A 20,669-nucleotide genomic window follows, 5' to 3' on the forward strand; every position below is an offset into this window, starting at 1 on the left:
CACCCGCCCAACAAACTCCGCCGCATCTCCACCGGCCGCGAGGCCCCACCCAGAGCGCGCCCGCGAGAGGGTGGCAGGGAGCCGCCAGGGCGGGGCCGACCCCAGGACAGGCTGCCCTCGAGATACAGGAATGTGCTGCAGCAGGCTAGGGGGCCAACTAAACAACTCTGCTCCTTTCTCACTCCGCGGTGGAGTGAGCAACTTACAGGGTGTGTTCCAAGGTTTTTGTTTGTTACCGGCTGCTCTGGGAAGGCATTCAGGATTAAGCTTGGCCTTAACTATCAAAGTGCAAAGCAGTTTTTGCTAGAAAAGGATCACAGCATCCTTTTAAGGCAAATAGATGGGTTTTTAAAAGGCATGAGTCTCGTCCTTTCCCTGTGGAACGTTTTCTAAAACCGGTCTACATAAAACAGTCTCATCGCAGAAGTTTATCCTTTTAATGGGTATTGTTTCCTACTGTGCTTCCTTAATGTCCCCAAAGTAGTAACTTTGTCGACCTCTCCACGGTCACTCATATACAATACCCTACTTTCCGGGATACTCCCAAAACATAGTTATAAGAAATTATTTCACAGTTGTGTAGAGGAAGCCTGTTTTGAATTATGCCAACAGAGGTTTATGAATCTAGACATCAAGGGTATATATTTCCAGCACTACCTTCAGGTAACCTTGTTAAATTCTGGAACTAACGTTGATGTTTAAGTGAGAATTATTTCTCTGGATCACAATTAATTAGATATTTGTACTTGGGGAGAAATGAGCTTCCACCTCCATAAAATGAGCAGGTACTTGCTTAAAAATCACTGTGAGCTACAGCCCAGTAGATGTCACTATACAGAGAGAACATGGAGTGTAATTTCTCCACCCGTGTTTCTCATAATTTTCTTTATGAAGTAAGTTAGATCACTAAATTCTTATAAACTATCATAGAAAATACTTCTGAGAGTGAAAAATCTTTGATGGAGTGGGACAGCTGAGCTAAATCTCACTAGGAGGAAGAGAAGAAGCGATTAAGACACATCTTTCATGTATCTAAGCACCGCTTCTTATGTAGACATGTTATGGCGCTAACTTTTTCTGTGCAGTGAGATACGAAGGGATTATGCCAAAGAGACACTGATGTATAGAACAGTCTTATGGACTCTGTGGGAGAGGGAGAGGGTGGGAAGATTTGGGAGAATGGCAATGAAACATGTAAAATATCATGTAGGAAACGAGTTGCCAGTCCAGGTTCAATGCATGATGCTGGATGCTTGGGGCTGGTGCACTGGGACGGCCCAGAGGGATGGTATGGGGAGGGAGGAGGGAGGAGGGTTCGGGATGGGGAACACATGTATACCTGTGGCGGATTCATTTTGATATTTGGCAAAACTAATACAATTATGTAAAGTTTAAAAATAAAATAAAATTGGAAGAATAAAAAAATAAAAAAAAAAGAAAATATAGGTACAAATCTTCATGGCAAAAAAATAAATAAATAAAAAAAAATAAAAAAAAAGAATGCAAACTTGTATTCAAAAATTATATACCATGGCCAATATTATCTTCAGACACAAACTATGTTTATGAAATAAATTTCAAATTAAGTAGATCTGTTCTTTTAAAAAAATCTAATACAATTAAATAATTTTTGCGATAATTAGTGAAATAAAAATGTGAGCAGCTCCTTGACATGTCTGTAATAATGAATTTAACTGACAAAACATCTGACAGTATTAGAAACCAGATGTAAACATGAGTAAACACTATGCGTGGTTTTCTCTGAAATACTTCTGAAACTGATTAAGATCCGAGTTATAGTGATCACTATTACTTTCCTACTGATGCATTTGTATATATCCTTCAGCATTTGTAAATCAGGGAGGGAAAGAATAAATCATTAGCAAGAAGAATGCAGTGAGCATTAACAAACTGTATAATCCTTAATTTCAAAATGTGGAGTCATTAGACACTTGCTGCTGCAGTTGCTTAGTCGCTTTAGTCGTGTCGGACTATGTGTGACGCTATGGACTACAGCTCACCAGGCTCCTCTGTCCTCGGGATTCTCCAGACAAGAATACTGCAGTGGGTTGCCACGCCCTCCTCCAGGGATCAAACCCAGATCTCCTATATTACAGGCAGATTCTTTACCGCTGAGCCACCAGAGAAGCCCCATTAGACACTGATTAATCTGTAAACCCAGGGACGGGGAAGCCTGGTGGGCTGCCGTCTATGGGGTTGCACAGAGTCAGACACGACTGAAGCGACTTAGCAGTAGCAATCTGTAAACCTATGCAAAGTAGAATATATTTACACAGGGAACCAAGATAAAGAAATGCAAGGTGGAATGCATGCCAAATTTACTACCAAACTCACTTTACCAAAGCTGCAAGAATCATCTCAATTTTTCAAAAGGCTTTAAGAGGGTATGACAAATAGCTTATATTTAACCAGTCTATGAAACTTGTTCTATGATTCTCTCTTTCTTTGCTGAATAAACTTCTTTCAGTGTATTTAACTGAACAGTATTTGCCCAGTACTGAGACATTAATAGTATTTGCGCAGGACTCAGACATTTACCATTGACCACACCTCAAAATGAGTCATGAAAATATTGATAGGCATTAGTCAAGTCAGATTCAAGCACAAGGACACAATTACTTCTCATGTTTGACTGAAACTTGGGCCATATAGTGAAATTTTAAGAGGGTCAATAGGTGACCATAATAAGATTTATCTCTGCCCCTCTTTTCCCAAACTACTTAGAAGCCTAAAAAACCTTGACAGGACTTATATAAGAAACACTGCTGGCCAGTGCCACTTTTCTTGGATGCAGTTTTTGACCCTGTCCTCATAGGTGGGAAATAACTTGAGCTAATTGAGGGCCTTCCCTCATGTCTCAGATGGTAAAGTATCTGCCTGCAATGCAGGAGACCCTAGTTTTGTCCTTGGGAGGGGAAGACCCCGGAAGAAAGGAATGGCTACTGACTCCAGTATTCTTGCCTGGAGAATTCCATGGAGAGAGGGACCTGGTAGGCTACAGTTCATGGGATCACAAAGAGTCGGACGTGACTCAGTGACAAATACTTTAACACAATCAATTAAGCTAGTTTCAGAAAGGTGAACACTACAAGGATTTACAGGAGTAATGACACTATTAAATTCCTAGGCTACTAATTACAAAGTTTACCCTCATCAAAATGTTTTTGGGAAAAAAAAATCCAAGTTAAAATACTAAAATTGCTCTCATTGAGATGTTAAAGGAATGATGTTATAGACACCTGTACACTGAAGTTTTCCTAATAAAGTATAGTGACCTTTGTTTATTTTTTATATTTTTGGTGGTCCTAAATTTAAATTCTTGGACTGATTTTGAGTAATGTACCCATATTTTCTTTATTAGCTGTATAGCTATGAAATCCATTATTTTAAATTTAAAGAAAGATTATTTTCAGGTTTTCCCCACCATACAGATGAACTATATGAATAAACTTTACTTCAGGAATCTCAATCCTTAAGAGATTGAAAGTTCTCCTCTTATTAATTATATTTAATATTTGTCACAGGAGAAGATGGATCATGTATATTCTAGTAATTTTGCATACTATATGAACAGCATTCCTGAATGAAATTACTATTTTACACATGAGAACAGAGAAGGTTAGCCCAAAGTCTCATGGATAGTAAACACTGGACTAGAAAGAGAAACTCTGGCATGAATGACTTGTCTAATTTTTTTCAATGTGAGTTATTATTGTATGTTTCCTCCCTTCTCTAATTCTCTTCTCCTCTTTGACTTTCCTGCCTCCTAACTTCCTCATTTGCTCAAATTCTAGATGATAGCATTTTAAATCTCCCGAACCATATCTTTAGAACGTTTGTACTGCAAACGGTTATTGACTTTGTTCACATCAGCATTCTCTTTTGGTTGCCTTAGTTGTTCTGAGACCAAGCCAGTCAAACAGGTTTGGTCTAGAAATAGGTGTGCGGAATTGCTATCTGCATGGTTAATAGGCTTTAGTATTTCCTCCATTAAAATCATTCCTTATTTTTCAATACAATGAGTGTATCTCTACTTTCATTCTTAACCCATTGCTAATCTATATCCCTGACCCTTGATCTCTTTCTCTTTTGATGTGTTCTAAACCCTAGGCTTCTCAACTTGTAAAGTTCCTGGCATTAAATAAAATAAACTGGTGATAGTGGTTTGCTCTGGAGAGAGAAACTGCCAGAAAGAAATTGCTGCTTTTTTGCACCTTTTTGCCTGTGTAATTTTATAGCAGGTGGATGTATAAGATTTTGTAAAATGTGAAATCTAGTTCAGCATTACTTTAAATACTTTTAAATTGTTCATACACAATAAAGTTCTATATTTCCCAACTCAGCCAAAATAAAGTATGTTCTCTCTAATGTCTTGGACTGTAGCCTACCAGGCTCCTCTGTCCGTGGGATTTTCCAAGCAAGAATACTGGAGTGGGTTGCCATTTCCTTCTCCAGGGGATCTTCCCGATCCAGGGATCAAACCCAGGTCTCCTGCATTGCAGGCAGATGCTTTACCCTCTAAGCCACCAGGGAATGTCCCTGTCTATATATTACTGTATTTCAAACAGAAGTAGAATGGTAAGGAATTTCAGTAGTAAGAGTCTGTTAGTGATTTTATTTTTTATGTGCACATGACAAGCTTGTAAAAGAGTACTGTGGTCACTCATATTATCATCACAGGGGTAAAATGTGAATTCTGCATTTGTTTTGTCCTTATAGGAATATTTCATGGGAAACTTCATGAGGGGAGTAGTATCTGTCTTCAGGATCAACTATAAACAACTGCAGTTGCGTTTTCATTCTGTTCATGGCAGAAAGTGAAGAGAAACTAAAGAGTCTCTTGAGGAAGGTGAAAGAGGAAAGTTAAAAAGCTGGCTTAAAATTCAACATTCAAAAAACTAAGATCATGACATCTGGTCCCATCACTTCATGACAATAGATGGGAAAAAAGTGGAAACAGTGACAGATTTCATTTTCTTGGACTCCAAAATCACTGTAGATGGTGATTGCAGCCACGAAATTAAAAGACGGTTGCTCCTTGGAAGAAGTTATGAAAAACCTAGATAGTGTATTAAAAAGCAGAGATATCACTTTGCTAACAAAGTTCTGTCTAGTCAAAGCTATGCTTTTTCCAGTAGTCATGTATGGATGTGAGTTGGACTGTAAAGAAGGCTGAGTGCCAAAGAACTGATGCTTTCAAACTGTGGTGCTGGAGAAGACTGTTGAGAGTCCCTTGGACAGCAAGGAGATCAAACCAGTCAATCCTGAAGGAAATCAATACTGAATATTTATTGGAAGGACTGATGGTGAAGATGAAGCTCCAAAATTTTGGCCACCTGATGCAAAGAGCTGACTCCCTGAAAAAGACCCTGATGCTGGGAAAGATTGCGGGCAGGAGGACAAGGGGACGACAGAGGATGAGATGGTTGGATGGCATCACTGACTCAATGGACATGAGTTTGAGCAAGCTCTGGGAGTTGGTGATGGACCAGGAAGCCTGACAAGATGCAGTTCATGGGGTTGCAAAGAGTCAGACAGGACTTAGCGACTGAGCAACAACAACAACTGCAGTTGCAAAGTAAATGATAGTTCCTTAATAAATAGTTTGCTAATTGAATATATGCACACACACACACACACCATCAGACTTTGCTTAAGAAAGGCAAACCGCTTTGCTAGATCTATTGTATCCTGAGCTCTGTTTCTCTATCTGGCAGTATAAAACTCTTTCCCACATGTTCTCACAGGAGAGCTACAAGAGGCCTATGTGAGTACCTCTGATTGTCGGATGTGTGTAACAAGGCTCAAAAATAATTACCAACTGGAGCAATGAGTTCAGGATTGTTAGTTATAGCTGATTCCCATCTACAGTTTTTTAACCTAGTCAAAGGCCTTTTCCACGTTATCTTCTAATTTTACTACTTTTCTATTCTTCATGAACCTTAAGTGGTTGATTAGAAAGTAGAATATTAAATTGTATAAACAACTTTTACATCCTAACAAAGGCAGTTTCATAATGAAAATTACATGACAAAGTCATCTTCTCTACCACTGATCTCTGGGAGATAGAGAAGGCTGTGCAATAAATTTAAAAAGCATCAACTACTTATTAATTTTAGTCATGGTACTTAGTGCTTTGACATTTCAAGTGGCATTTAAAAACTTTAAAGCAGATAAAGAATTTTCATTTTTTAAAAAAAAATGTGACATAAGATATGCAACTTTGGGGTACATTTCAGCAAAATAGCTTTTCTTTGATGGATTGTATCCATTGCAATGGGCTTGTTGAATTTTAGACCAGAAAAAGGAGTATGATTTAGAAGAGAATATGTTATTTAATGAGCTTCCCGGGTGGTCCTAGTGGCAAAGAACCGGCCTGCTAATGCAGGAGATATAAGAGATGTGGGTTCAATCCCTGGTTTGGGAAGACTCCCTGGAGGAGGGCATAGTAACCCACTCCAGTATACTTGCCTGGAGAATTCAGTGGACAGAGAAGCTTAGCAGACTACAGTCCCGGGGGTCACAAAGAATCAGACACGACTGAAGCAACTTAGCACATACGCACATGTTATTTAATAGATATTTTACAAAGACTAGTTCTTTTAAACTCCTTAATGGTCGTAAAAAGAAAATATAAGTGCTTACATTACGCAAACAGAAAGCCAGTGCAAAAAACTGAGTCAGCTGCTCTTACTTGGGGCCTGTCTCTATGCAGTGAATTCAGATCTTCCTGTTTCAGAGTCCACTTCTCACTACTGTTAGTATATTGGTTCAGTCCAGTAAGCAGTAAGAAGTGGAAAACTTTACCTTTCCTCCTAGGCTATTTAGGTCCTGAAGAAGTTTTTTGTTTTTCTTGGATACTAAACACTTTATCTCACACATCTGAATTATAAATTCAGATGTTTTATTATCACCATGAAATTATAGGAAGTTTCCAAGCAAAATCACTATGTATTTCTCCTGTGCATTTATAGAATAGCTAGAACTGTGATGATTAATGAACAGCCTTGAAATATAAATGGAGAAGTATTTCAGGAAATATAGGTAGAAGAAGGAATTAATAATAAATTGACTAGGTAAAGGACCACACAATTATGAAACAAAATTCCTGAATAATTTATCATCTCTCCAAACACATTTATAGTTATATATTAACAAATTAGTTCTCTTCCTTTAAGTCTAGTTTGTTACTTGTGTAAATACAGTAAAAGCCAATCCAGAAACAAATCTGCACAGTGAATTCAAGCCTAAGTAACATGAGGTTCAGTGATATAAGGAAGGTCAAACCTGATTTTTAAATGGCAAGCAAGTTACAGGTTACCTGTTACGCCAGTTGTCACCAGGGTTTCTGAATAGTCTTTTGTTCATTCACTGGGGATAATGTTCCAGCTTATTTTCATGGCTCAGACATTCCCTTTCACTGACTGGTCCAAGATAATCCTGCATTCCCCTCTCACCTATTCCTTCCCCTTGCTCCTTAAACTTCTATGTATCAAATGCCTCGCCTTACAATTATTTGGCCATACTGTACCTCGTCACCTTTTCTGGTTTTCACATGCCATTTCCTCTGTTCTCCTCCATCTCACCCACTTGGCAAATTCTTTCTCATTCATTGAGACTTACCTCAAATCCTCTCCATAGAACACTCCTACAATCCTAGGCAAACATTAGTGAAGCCTTGGATATTATACATAAAATGATAACAATATCAATTTTGATGTCAAAGAGATTTTTATTTATATTATTGATACATTAACTTACTATTTTGAGTATTGTGTGATTTCCAGTTTTATTTTTATTATTTTTAAAATGAGAATTATACCAACTACTGTTAGCTTGATGGTTAATTAGATATTATAATGTATGATAACACCTTCTCTCTCATTATTACCATAAATTTGTTTATCCCTCTGCTGTATACTTTAAAAAAATATGTATTTGTTTTTTGGACTGTGCTGAGTCTCTGTTGCGGTGCTGCCTTTCTTCTAGTTGGGGTGAGAGCGGGCTGCTCTTCCTTGCGGTGTGGAAGCTTCTCACTGCAGTGGCTTCTCTTTCTGTGAAGCACGGGCTCTATGGGCGTAGGCTCTATGGGCGTGGGCTTCGGTAGTTGTGGCGCAGGGGCTGAGTTGCTCTGCAGCATGTGGGATCGTCCCAGACCAGATATCGAACCCGTGTCCCTGGCACTGGCAGGCAGATTCTTAACTATTGGGCGACCAGGGAAGTCTCTGCTGTATATTTTATGTTACCATCACGTGAAAATTTTCTCCACTAACTCCACTGCCACAGGACAGGACATAGACCTCTAGACCTTTTGTAGCCGGGAGCAAAGCCAAGTCGGCACACAGTGACTGCTTGATAAATGGTTGCTCAATTAACTACATCAAACTTTTCTTTTTTTTTTAATTTTATTTTATTTTTAAACTTTACATAATTGTATTAGTTTTGCCAAATATCAAAATGAATCCGCCACAGGTATACATGTGTTCCCCATCCTGAACCCACCTCCCTCCTCCCTCCCCATACCATCCATCAAACTTTTCTTTCAGTAATGTTTTGTGGACCTGAAGAAGCCTAAACAATATATTTTATTGTTACTAATAGTGTTTCATTTCAATACATAGAGTTTCTTACTGACTTTTTAAGTAACTACTTTCCAAGGTTCATAACTTTACTCCCAAAGGTAATTATGTTTGTATTTTCCTCTTCAGGCTGTATTTGAATTTTAATTTGAGTTTGTAAAATCTGTGAGAACATTTGAGTTGGCTTCATTCTTGATAATCAACTGCTATAAGAACATGTGCTATGAATTAATTCAAATTTTAAACTTTGAGGTTTAAAATTAAAATTCAGAAAACATGTTTTGAGTTCTCTGTTTAAAATTTAAAACAAGGTTCTGGGAAACTCCTATCACATTAAACATAAAAATAACAGCATACGTGATTAAAAAGAACTTAGTAGCAGCAATTCTTGACATAGAAAGGGAAAAAAATATCTATTTCCAATAACTGAATATAATTTTGTTTTTTCTCATGTTTTACTCTAGAGTTGTTTCATTTAAGCTTTCTTCTACCAAGGTCTTAATTTGAAGCAACAAGAATACAATATTTTAAGATTTAAACTTCCTACAAATTTTATTTTCATATTCTGTAGATTTCATCCCAATTTCATTACTTTTAAATATATATCATTTAACAAAATATATATTAAATATCTTGGATTATCTAATGCTGTAATAGTAGCATGAGTTTTAAAAACTTACTTTATCAAAGGGTTCTTCAATCTATTCAAAAATTTTATTTAGTTGGCATTCATGTTAAAAGCATATATATTTTCAGAAAATATCTATGGTTTAAATTAAGAGCTATAAAAAATAACACCAATAATACCAATTCAGTTTTAAAATTCTGTGAAGGGTCTTCCTGATAGTGTAGTGCTTAAGAATCCACTTGCCAACGTAGGGACACAGGTTTGATTCCTGCTCTGGGAAGATTCCACATGCTGCAAGGCAACTAAGCCTTCGCAGCACAACTGCTAAGCCCTCCCTCTATAATCTGTGAGCCACAAATTGCTGAAGTCACCATAATGAGAAGTGCATGCACCACAATTAAAGAAAGCCTGCATGCAGCAACAAAGACCCAGCACACCCATAATTAATTAATTAAAAATAAAATTCTATGATGAGTAAACTAATGTAAAACATTTATAATTATAAGCATATTATTTCAGGAACACATGGTATATTATTTTTATTTATCTACAGCAAATTCATATCAGCTAGGAAAAAAAAAGCATTTGTACTTCCTGTATTTTTCATAATAGAAAATATGAAATTTTTATAAAAGATAAATTTTATAAACTTCAAAGATTTTATAAAACTTTTATAAAATGTTATAAAATGTACAAAAGTTTCTTTTTATAAAATCTTATTGAGAGACATTGAACTCCAGCCATAGAATTAAGTGCTAGTGTTGGATATTTTTCTATCGATCCCTTAGAAAGTATAAATATGCACCTGTAACCCCAGAAAATTCATTACATTGTAAGATTTTTATATGGAGAACTTTTCTTTTCAGAATGAACTATTTATTTTCCTGGAGTTAAAAATACCACCTCCCCTATCCCCATACATACCCATATATTTTGAAGAAATATTAAAAGTTTCTAGGAATATTCTGACTCTGGATCTACAGTTTAAGAATAAACACTAAAAGATAATATAATTCTATTAGTACATAGGTATACTGAAGGTATCACCTCAGTTTTGAAAATACAAATTAGAACTTTCATCCAATTATTGATGCTGTCTTTTGTCTATGGATGTATGTATGCTGCTGCTGCTGCTGCTAAGTCGCTTCAGTCATGTCCGACTAGACCAAATATAAAGGTTTCTAAAAGGCAACAATTTTTAACATAAGAAATATTTCATTATTTAATATATAGACCAACTGTTAAGGTTTCTAAAAGGCAACAATTTTTGATATTAGGAAATATTTCATTATTTGACTTCCATTTAAGTCTCTCTTGGGAGCTCCCCTGGTAACACAGCTGGTAAAGAACCCACCTGTAATACAGGAGACCCTGGTTCGATTCCTGGGTCAGAAACATCCCCTGGAGAAGGGAACAACTACCTACTCCAGTATTCTGGTCTGGAGAATTCCATGGACTACGCATGGGGTTACAAAGAGTCAGACATGACTGAGAGACTTTCACTTTCACTCTAAGTCTCTTGAGTGTGCATAAGCTCTTGGTCACAATATATTATTTCTCCATGGACTTTATGTTCTGTATATACTTTAACATGATATGCACATACATACCCTGATACCCTGGGGTATGATTTGGTTGTATATCACTTTTATACGAAATATGAATGTTTGATTCTTATAGTCTTTCATTTTCATTTAAGGCACTCTTAACTCCAAAATGTTCCATTATTTTTTTTTTTTTTTGCATTTCCTCCCTTATCAGATTTTTTAAATTATTTTAGGATTATTATTTGAGTGAAACCAAAACATGATGAGAGTATCTGCAAATTGAAACACAATAATTTACTTATAGGAGAGAAAGTAGCCTTTAGCAATATTTTAAACACTGACTGCTTCAACAATTCACTGGCTAATATTCAGCGAAGTTTTTGCATGTGTTATGATTTTATCTTTTCAGATTTTGAAGGGCAAACAAATGTGCTTTACTTTTAAAGTTTAGCATTTTCCTCATATTTAGACTTAGAAAAAATAACCCGTTCACTGCTCAGTTTCACTATTTTTAAGTTATGATACAAAATCACAGATTGGCATAGATTTAAGTATAAATCTACTTTTCTCAGATTTCAACCTGGTAATTAATCGAGTCACGTAGATGATCCATATTTTACTCAACTTGTCAATTTATATAATAGTTTAACCCAAAGAAGGTCCTCCACTAGTATAAAAGCATTTCTTGAAATGTTTAACGCTCTTACAGTCAGGTACCTTGTCTCTTTTCTCTTCTACTTTTGAGTCAAAACCTCCCTGTCTGCTATTATATATGGATGTCTCTAAGGAAACAAAGTGTTGCTGTGCACAATGCCAAAGAAGGTTGGAAGTCCAGGTAAATGGTGATACTTTCTAACAGAAAGCTGTATGAAGTAAGTTTGCATTTTGCAAGGAATAGCTCTGTTAGCATTTACAGCGTGTTACTTCAGCATATCTTACTTTATAATCTTTACCTAAGATTTAAAAACAAGGAAAGCTAAGCAAGGGAATAAATCTGAATGAAAACAGGAGTAACACTATGTAGTACTCAGGAATCTACATTCCTTTCCACCTCCCTTAGGTCATCACTGTCTGGCCCTGCTACATCCTGTTGGACATCTTTTCTCTATGTAAGTCATGATCACATTGTCCTGACTATAGTTTCAGTGCTTTTTTAAATTATGTCAGCATTACTTGGGAGGAACTGTGGATTGAACTGTACCCCTCAAAATGATATGCTGGTATTAACCCTCATACTTGTGAATGTGATCTTATTTGGAAATAGGGTCCTTGCAAAGATAAGTTGGAAGGAGGTCATTGGAGTGGGTCCTTAATCCAATATGACTAGTGTCTTTAAAAAAAGAAGGTCATATGAATTATGGTGACAGATTGGAGTTACATTACCACAAACCAAGGAGCACCTGGAGCTACCAGAAACTGAAAGGAACAAGGAAGGATTTTCGTATAGAGAGTCCAGAGGAAACGTGGAACTCTCAACACCTTGATTTTGGACTCATAACCTCACAACTGTGACAGAATAATTTCTGTCATTTTTAAATGGTCCAGTTTGAGGCACTTTGTTATAGCAGAAATTTAATGTTAACTAATTTTTGGTTCCTGCTCCTTGCACCGTTCCATCTTCTTTCCTCTGAATTATACTGTTTGTTATAAATTAACATTCTGTGAGGATTTAGACAAGTTCTCTTCTCCCTGAGCTGAAGATTTCTGACTTTAACAATTCTATCAATGATGTTTCCCTCCCATAATTGTATAGTTTAAGCAAAATAAAAAAATATTAAATATCTAACATGTATTAGGAGTCATTGATTATTTCTCTGCTTCACTAATTTCAAACATTTTCTAATTACATATAACATAAAATTCTCAATTTCACATTTATTAATGAAAGTCAAGATGTTTCATGTCTTAAATATTTAGCTAAAAAATTAAGACATATTTACAAAAATATCATTGAGACTGGCTAAGAGTCAGAACTATCACAACAAACTTATATTTGTTGTTGTTGTTGAGTAGCTAAGTCTTGTCTGACTCTTTGTAACCCCATGGATGGTAACGCACCAGTCATATAAATACATAAAAATATGTATGGAAACAGAAGCAGTTATAGATACATATGCAAGATGACTAACTTTATAGGTCAACGTGACTGGACAACTGTGCTTAGATATTTGGCCAGATATTATTCTGGATGTTTCTCTGAGAATGTTTTTGGATGAAATTAATATTTAAATCAGTGGACTGTGAGTAAAGCTGATTGCTCTCCATAAAATGGGTGGGACTCATCCAATCAGTTGAAAGCCTGAATAGAACAAAGACTGTCATCCTTTGAGCAAGAAAGAACTCTGCAGCAGATGACCACTGCTAGTAAACTGCAACACTGGTTCTTCTCTGAGTCTTCTGCCTGCTGGGCCATCTTGCAGATTTTGTATTTGTCAGTCCACATTAACTGCATGAGCCAATTCTTTAAAGTAAATCTCTTTCTATGATACACACACGCTACTAGTTCTATTTTTCTGGAGATCCCTAATGTATATATCCTCAAGGGTTATAGTTGGTATATATATATATGTGTGTGTGTGTGTGTGCGTGTGTGTGTATCACCTAGCTATATACATTGATAAGCAATAACACACAGTAACTGCAAGCACATCCAAGACCTAGATCTTGGCTTCAAAACATTATTTTCCAATAAAATGGTACCATGGATCCTTGGAGAAATAGCTGATTCTAGGATCAGGGTTAAAAAAATAAATAAACCCAAATCATCTTATAGTTCCAAAGAAAAGGAAATGTTCAAAAATGAAAGGATGGAGATACTTCAAAGAGACATGACTAACTTAAAAGAGTTCCCAATGGCTTAAACTAGAATAATTTGAGCAATAAAATTAATAACATGGTGTGTGTGTACTCAGTCATTCAGTCATGTCCCACTCTTTGCGGCCTCATGGACGATAGCCTGCCAGGCTCCTCTGCCCATGGAATTTTCCAGGCAAGAATACTGGAGTGACGTGCTATTTCCTACTCGAGGATGTTCCTGATCCAGGAATCGAACCCACATCTCCTGCATAGGCAGATAGATTCTTTACCACTAGCGCCACCTGGGAAGTCCAAATAGCTGGGTTATAAACTAAACTATAAAATAAGTATACATGAGTTCATGCTGATATAAATAAATGACTGAATAAATAAATAAATGTTTCTTCCCAGAAGAATTCCAAATAATATGTGTAGATACTCCATGCTACAAGAGGTAAACTAATTCCTGTCCCTATCCTAAGTTAAGGCTGGACTAAATAAGAAAAGGAGCACATCAAGGCTGTATATTGTCACCCTGCTTATTTAACTTATATGCAGAGTCAATCATGAGAAATGCTGGGCTGGAAGAAGTACAAGCTGGAATCAAGATTGCTGGAGAAATATCAATAACCTCAGATACGCAGATGACACCACCCTTATGGCAGAAAGTGAAGAGGAACTAAAAAGCCTCTTGATGAAAGTGAAAGAGAAGAGTGAAAAAGTTGGCTTAAAGCCCAACCAACATTCAGAAAATGAAGATCATGGCATCTGGTTCCATCAATTCATGGGAAATAGAAGGGGAAACAGTGGAAACAGTGTCAGACTTTATTTTTTTGTGCTCCAAAATCACTGCAGATGGTGATTGCAGCCATGAAACTAAAAGACGCATACTCCTTGGACGGAAAGTTATGACTAACCTAGATAGCATATTCAAAAGCAGAGACATTACTTTGCTGACAATGGTCCATCTAGTCAAGGCTATGGTTTTTCCAGTAGTCATGTATGGATGTGAAAGTTGGACTGCGAAGAAAGCTGAGTGCCGAAGTTGATGCTTTTAAACTGTGGTGTTGGAGAAGACTCTTGAGAGTCCTTTGGATTGCAAGGAGATCCAACCAGTCTACCCTAAAGGAGATCAGTCCTGGGTGTTCTTTGGAAGGAATGATGCTAAAGCTGAAACTCCAGTACTTTGGCCACCTCATGTGAAGAGTTGATTCATTGGAAAAGACTCTGATGTTGGGAGGGATTGGGGGCAGGAGGAAAAGGGGACAACAGAGGATGAGATGGCTGGATGGCATCACCGACTCGATGGACGTGAGTTTGAGTGAACTCTGGGAGTTGGTGATGGACAGGGAGGCCTGGCGTGCTGCGATTCATGAAGTTGCAAAAGGTTGGACATGACTGAACGACTGAACTGAACTGAGACCTAATAGTTTACTTTCAAAGAACAGAACATCAAAAGGAGAAATAGAGTGTACAGTGGAGAAACATAGAAAACACTACCTTAACCCTAAAAGAATAATGCCATGAATGATGTAATCTAGATAGCATGTACTTCTGATATGGTGTGAAGACAGGGACTCTTCATCTCTGTTGTATCTTTCTAAAACCTTTAGCCTCAGTCGAATTGTCATTAAACAACAGATAAACCAAGATGAGAAGACATTATGCAGAATACCTGACCAGTGCTCTTAAAGACCGTCAAAGTTATAAAAACAAAGACAGGGAAACTGCCACAAACCAAAGAAGACTGGGGAGGCCTGACAACTAAATGCAATGTGCTACCTTGAATCTGAAATATAAAGATGATGTTTATGAAAATCTTGGTGAAATCCAAATAAAGTCTAGAGTTCAGTTAACAGCAATGCACTGATGTCAGTTTTTTAGTTTTGATAAATGTATCATAGTAATGTAAATTATTAATGGGGGAAACTGGTCAAGTGTATATGAACTCTGTCTACTTTTTGCCCCTTTTCTGTAAATCTAAAGTTATTACAAAATAGAAAGTTTATTTTTTAAAAGTGAAAGTGAAGTCACTCAGTCGTGTCCGACTCTTTGGGACCCCATGGACTGTAGCCTACCAGGCTCCTCTGTCGATGGGATTTTCCAGGCAAGAATACTGGAGTGGGGTGCCATTTCCTTCTCCAGGAGATCTTCCTGACCCAGGGATTGAACCCAGGTCTCCTGCATTGTAGGCAGATGCTTTACTGTCTGAGCCACCAGGGAAGTATTTTTTTAAAAGTAGTAACAATTTTAAAAGAAAATAGTAGAGATGGACTTACAATTCTCTGCCCAAGTACTCTCTTTGTTTAGTCCCATTTTAAACACGTATAAAGGCCTATGTTAATATTTCTTAATTTTAGAGATTATCTTTTGTGTTCATGGAATGACTGATTGGTGGAAGCAGAGATCTCAGACAATATTTAATTTACTTTCAATCTTCTATCCCTTAAAAGAGAAACTGCTATCACTTTTTGTTACTCTTTTAGTAACATTTTTATTATAAACTATATTCTTATACTTTCACTCCTTATTCCATCAACAATAGCCAGTATCTCCTGAATCATTGTTTAAAGTTTGTATGTTATTACCACCCACAGCCTCTCCTCCAGCTCTTCTCCAACTTCCTCTCTTCAGTCACTTGAGCATTTTCTTATTTATTGTCAAGGTTGGTTATAATATATTCTGTTCCATAGCAATAAGTGACCCTTCTGGTCTCCACCTATAGCTTAGTTTTAAAATCGAAAGGCAATATGAGGTATTTTTTTTGAATTCATTTTCATCTAAATAGTGTTTACCATGGAACTATGTCATACTGTGAGAACATTTTCTTTTCTACCTAGTTTCATTCATTCTTTCATACCATCATTTATATTTTTCCTGTAGTTTAGGTGACTTTCTTTTTTGTAACTTTTACATTTTCTGTTCTTTAAAATTCTCAAAATATCAAACCTATGAAATCTTCTTTTTTTACCTCATGAAGTAATTTCCTTCTCTAACTTGTTCTTCTTCTCCAATATGGGCTGATTTATCTATAAAACATTTTGGTCCATATCTATATGACTCGATGATTGAACTCTTTATTTCTATATTCCATATGTTTGTTTTCATTTTTTTGATATTAGTTTATTCATTTATTTCTCTTTTTTTTCTGGAACACACACTTAAGGAACCACCTAAAAAAGGGCTATATGGGAAGTAACCTCCTGATAGCTTAATTGTGTGGCAGTGACTTTATTCTGTTCACCATTCTCTCCATGTGGTCCAGGATGAAAACTGACCAAATTTGAAGGCATATATCACTTTATTCCAGATTTCAATTTTGCTGTTAAGAAGTCTGATGGTAGTTTGAATATTATTTCTTTGTAGTTTAAGCAGTTTGACCTTTTAAGAACTCCTTTTTGTCCTTGCTATACTGAGCTTCTATAACACTTTTCTAAATGTGTATCTTTTTCACATACTCTGCTAAACAATTAATTAGTCCTCTTAATCTGTAGACTTACACCTACAGCTTTCAGAAGTATCTGTTAATTTCTTTTTAATCCCTTTCCTTGTATATTCTCTCTTTATGCTTTCTAGAGATTTTTACTAGCTTGATGTTCAGTCCCAAGGATTGATCTTCTCTGTCTTTTATCTCCTTTATCTTCTTGGGAAATTTCTTTGACTTTATCTATTAAGCTTCTTAATTATTTTAGGTGCAATAAATTATTAACTGCTAAGTACTATCTTCTGTTCTCTGACTACTTCTTTGTTATAGAATCTTATATTATGAAAGCAGTATATTGTTTATAAAAATCTAATGACCCTATTAAATTCTTGGATATTTTATTCTCTTTTGTTAATTATCCATTTCCTTAGGGTCATTTATTCATCTGTTCACTTGGCTTTCTTATAGTTCATACTTTTCTAAACTTTCTTGTCAACTTTGGTTATCCATTTATGTGGACTCATGACTATGAGTTTTTCTGATGTGTGAGGTATTTGCTCATTGTCAGCTTGCTTAGGATAAGGTCAGAAAGCTGAATTGTTACATATTTGGATCCTTAAATCAGAATATAGATGGTCTTATTATAGGGTGGCTACTTCCACACATGTAAGAACTTTAAAAGGTTAATTTTTGATCTCATAGTTAAAAAGATAGCTGTCAAGTGTTCTGTATTCAATTGTGAGAACTAGAGTAGATTAACTATTCCATCTGCCATAAATTACTCATCACCTTTTATGGTAACTGGAAAATCCAGTTCCAAAACATCCTGTAGGTTTGTAGCATATATTGACTCTTTCCTAATTACTGTTACTTTTTCCTCATATTATTTAGGCCACAGATTTTTCTATCCTTCTTCAATAGTACCACTTTACCATCTGCTTTCTGTCTTCTAGAAATTTGTCAAAAGCTTATGGGTAGCCCCATTCTGATTGTTTTGTTGTTATATATCAATTTTAAGGTAAAGTTCAGTGGGGAATAATATAAATAAAAATAGTCCATCTACCATTGTAAACAAAGCTTCCCTACTCCCAACTTGCTTTCTGTTTGGAATTACTGTTCTTCCATCTCACCTCAATACTGGTAAAAATTGTTTCACACTGGCAAAATTTATTAAGAAAAATGGAATGCTCATAAAATTGCTTTCTGTAGGCCTTGCTTATTAGATGCTGGTTGTTTTAAGGGCTTAATATATAAGATACTCATTGTTCAGTCACTCAGTCATGACTACTCTTTGTGATCCCATGGATTGCAGCATGCCAGGTCTCTGTCTTTCACTATCTCCTGGAGTTTGCCCAAACTCATGTCCATTGAGTTGATGATGCCATCCAATCATCTCATCATCTGTCATCCCCTTCTCCTCCTGCCTTCAAACTTTCCCAGCCTCAGGATCTTTCCAGTGAGTCAGCTCTTCCCACCAGGCGGCCAAGTATCATCTTCATCTTCATCTTCAGCATCATTCCTTCCAGTGAATATTCAGGGTTGATTTCCATTAGGATTGACCGGTTGGATCTTCTTGCTGCCCACTGGACTCTCAAGAGTATTCTCCAGCACCACAGTTTGAAAGCATAAATTCTTCGGCATTCCGCCTTCTCTACGGTCCAACTCTCACATCCATAGATGATACATGACTATTGGAAAAACAATAGCTTTGACTAGATGGACCTTTGTCAGCAAACTGATGGCTCTGCTTTTAAACACACTGTCTATGTTCATCATAGCTTTTCTTCCAAGGGGCAAGTGTCTTTTAAGTGTATGACTGCAGTCACCATCTTCAGTGATTTTGAAACCCAAGAAAATAAAGTCTGTCACTGTTTCCATTTTTTCCTCATCTATTTGCCATGAAGTGATGGGACTAGATGCCACGATCTTAGTTTTTGAATGTTAAGTGTTAAATAAGCTTTTTCACTCGCCTCTTTCACTTTCACCAAGAGGCTCTTTCATTCTTCTTCACTTTCTGCCATCAGGGTGGTGTCATCTGTGTATCTGAGATTATTGGTATTTCTCCTGGCAATCTTGATTCCAGCCTGTGCTTCATCCAGCCCAGCATCTGCATGTTGTACTCAGTATATAAGTTAAAGAAGCAGAGTGACAATATACAGCCTTGATGTACTCCTTTCTCAATTTTGAACCCGTCCATTTTGAAATACAGTATATGTGGTATAAAGAAGACTATCTTCTCTCATTCAACTCTGGGCCCCAGATCCTCACCTACTGAATTAAAAAAAAAAAAAAAATCTCTGAGTTCTCTTCTAAATTGATTTTATTTTAATTTCATACATAAACTCTCCATTAGAGATTGTTCTCATAATTTTAAATAACATCTCAATAGTATAATCAAACAATATTTTTCAACAGTTTTAAGGAGCTCACAGAAGCAGTTTTGAAATATGAAAGGAAAACATATCTTGGAATTGTCCACGTAAGTCTTCCTATTTAATTCCACATGTGAACTTAAATACAGCTTTATTATACACTATGCTTTCTAACTTGTTAAATTAATAAGGTAAGAATATAAGTACTAAATACATTCATATAAGATTTATCATGCATTCTCTAATCTTGAAGACTACGTAGTTCTCTACATCTTCTTATAATGACTTTTTAAATCACTAGATAGTACAATTACCTTCTCATGTAGAGCAGGGCTATGATTTCAATGGCATTTTAATGGATTATAAGTGGATCTTGACCCTGAACTTATCTTATTTGCGTGTGACTTTCTGTAAACCATTAGGCCTACATCCTTTATTCAATTAAATTGTGTTAAGCAAAGCTGGTACATTCATCACTTGTGATTCATTTATTTTGTCAATGTGATGAAATAATATTTGTAAATGGCTTTTATACAAATGGTGAATTACTGATAAAATTAGATAGTTATTTTAAATTATGGCATAAAAAGAATATTGGTGAGCCAATTTTGGATCAGTACATTTGAGCTGAAATTCCATTTGATGATATTTCCAGTGTCAGGAATAGCCTCTATCTAATGTATGGACATTTTAGTAAGGGCTACACCACCTTGTCTTTCTCCACTAGGGGTATTTAAAAGTTCCTTTATGGGCTGCCCAGTCTCTGAACTACTTATTGTAAAACCCTGGTCATCTTTATTTTTGTATGTAAAGTTAAATTATCAACAGATGTTTTGCTTCCACCATACTCCCACATCCCAGTAAAAAAGGTATACGCTCTCCATTGGCCCAGAGAACTGAAATAAATGCATTAATATGTCAAAGGCTATTTGTCATTTATCATTGTACCAGAATTCATAGAGTCCTGGTATCACAGGATAAGAAAGATCTTAGAGGTCATGCTATATCATGTTAGATTACATTATACCTTCTGTACCCTAGGAGTGTGTGTTATATATCATATTGTATAGGCTTAATATTGATATATTATTTTTGTATTAATTTTGTATCCTATGTATACATTTAAATCTTGATTTTGTTATTCAATTAAAACTGCATCCCCTGGAGCAGGAAATGGCAACCCACTCCAGTATTCCTGCCAAGAAAATCCCATGGACAGAGGAGCCTGGCAGGCTACAATTCATGGCGTTTCAAAGATTTAGACATGGATGTGACTGAACACACACACACACTGAGTTCTAT

The sequence above is a fragment of the Bos grunniens genome, chromosome 4, assembly GCF_055505025.1.
Source record: "Bos grunniens cultivar Pamir isolate PY7600 chromosome 4, Bosgru_T2T1.0, whole genome shotgun sequence".
NCBI lineage: Eukaryota > Metazoa > Chordata > Mammalia > Artiodactyla > Bovidae > Bos > Bos grunniens.